Source organism: Tiliqua scincoides, chromosome 6 (assembly GCF_035046505.1).
Source record: "Tiliqua scincoides isolate rTilSci1 chromosome 6, rTilSci1.hap2, whole genome shotgun sequence".
NCBI lineage: Eukaryota > Metazoa > Chordata > Lepidosauria > Squamata > Scincidae > Tiliqua > Tiliqua scincoides.
The window spans coordinates 63,094,133-63,096,081 of NC_089826.1; positions in this window are offsets into that span (position 1 = coordinate 63,094,133).

Here is a 1,949-nt window from a genome sequence, read left to right on the forward strand (position 1 = left end):
AAACAGTCTTTCATAGCACTTCCACACAGGTCTGCAGTGTCCTCCATGCAGGGATAGCCCAAGACCTTCTGACACCTCAGGTAGCACACCAAATATTGGCCCCTCCTTACCCGATGATGTGCCAGCCTCTGTTCCTCCCACTCTCCAATATTCCAGCTCAGGACTTTCTTCTCCTCCATATTTTCCTCTCTGTCCCCCTCACCTTTTCCAAACCAGGGAGCGGAAGGAGAAGGAGGGACAGTGAAGGCAAGTAAGTGGACAAAGATGGGGCACTCTCCACCAATCTGCCACCTGAGGCAATTGCTTCAGTTGGCTGCATGGGTGGGACACCCTTGCTTTCAAGTGGAAGGAACATTACATTTCCTCATTTGACTGCCAGCCCCCCCCCCCAAAAAAAAAAAACTGGCCAGTGCTAGTATTCTCAGTTTCTTAAACTTCTGCAGTGCCACCTACCAGAGAGACCAGCAATGCAACACGACGAGCAGCAGTAAGAGGCTCGGCTCGGTGGCCAGAGCTCCCATGTGCATGTTATGCACACTTGAAAAAGCCCTCCTATTCACCCTGAGCCTCTTACCAGTGTTTGTCACGTTCCATCTGACAAATCAGCTGACAATCATTGCCTCCCAATCAGCTGACATCATTGCCAGTTACTTCTGGTGTTACTTTGAATAGATGGACAATGCAAAGTGGTACAACAGGGGACAAATGTTGAGAAGTGCTTCTCCATTCTATTCCCTCTCTTCCTTTTCTGCTACCAGTTGTTTCTTCTCTCTTTTGGCAGGCAGCTACCTTTCCTCCCACTCAGCCTCCAGTGTCTTCTCCACTGGCTCCAGCTTTCTCGGTTCCAATTTCTCAGTTGAACAGAAGTCATGGGGCCCTCTGTGCTCCTGCTGAAACCTGTCCCAGCAAGGTTGGGATCACTCATGCTGGCTGTGTGAGTGATGATTTTCTGAGTCCATCCTCTAGGTGTTGATTTATGACAAGCAGCTCTGAATTATTGGTCTTGTTGATGATCAAACATTTAGCGTGCTGTCTGAAGCGTCAAAAGTTGGCCTTGTCCACTTGCTCGCTTCTATGCAGCCAAGTGTGTGAAGAGACATCGGCGTGTCAGCTTTTTTATTACTGTATTTTATTCTTTCTTCTTCCAGCATCCCTGAAGGAAGAGGTTTGGCTTTCAGCAACTGGGACAAGAAGCAGAGAGCCCATTGAGCTCATTGAGGGTCTCATTGAGGGGTGGCCCAGAGGACCTGCAAGCAGACACAGGGTGCAGGACACCCCTCACCAATTTGTCACTCTGCCTCCAATGTTTGATGTTGGCATCCTAGTAAATACCACTTGGAGCACAGGGTTGGAAAATATAAATAAAGGACCTATATGCAACAAGCTAAACTTCTTGAGTTTCTTTCTATATATTTTTGATGGGCAGCTCTGAATTACTGGTCTTCTCTGTAGATTAAACTGCAATGTTTGCATAGTTGAAACGTGCTGCAATACTATTTTATATGCCATCTATTTTATATGCAGGCATGAAGATCACAGATTGCTAATACTAGATTGCAGATAAGCAGGAAGAGATAATATTTTTTAATATTCATTTGTCAATATTAAATTATTGTTTGTATAAAATTAGCTGGAGTGAGAGATAAGCAGCAAATTGCAGCTGGAGATTAGCAATGAGATGGCCAAGTTTCCAGATGACATTAAACTTTTCCAGGTGGTGGAGTCCAGAATAGATTATGGAGAGCTCCAGAAGGATCTCTCCATACTAGGGACATGGGCAGCAAGATGGCAGACTTGCTGCAATGTAAGTATATTTAAATTGGTGCCCATTGGGACAAGAAATCAAAATTTCACATATATTCTGATGAGTTCTCAGCTGCCTGCAATGGATCAGACCTTGGGGCAGTGGTGGACAGCTTCATGAAATTTTGACCCATTGTGCGGTGCTC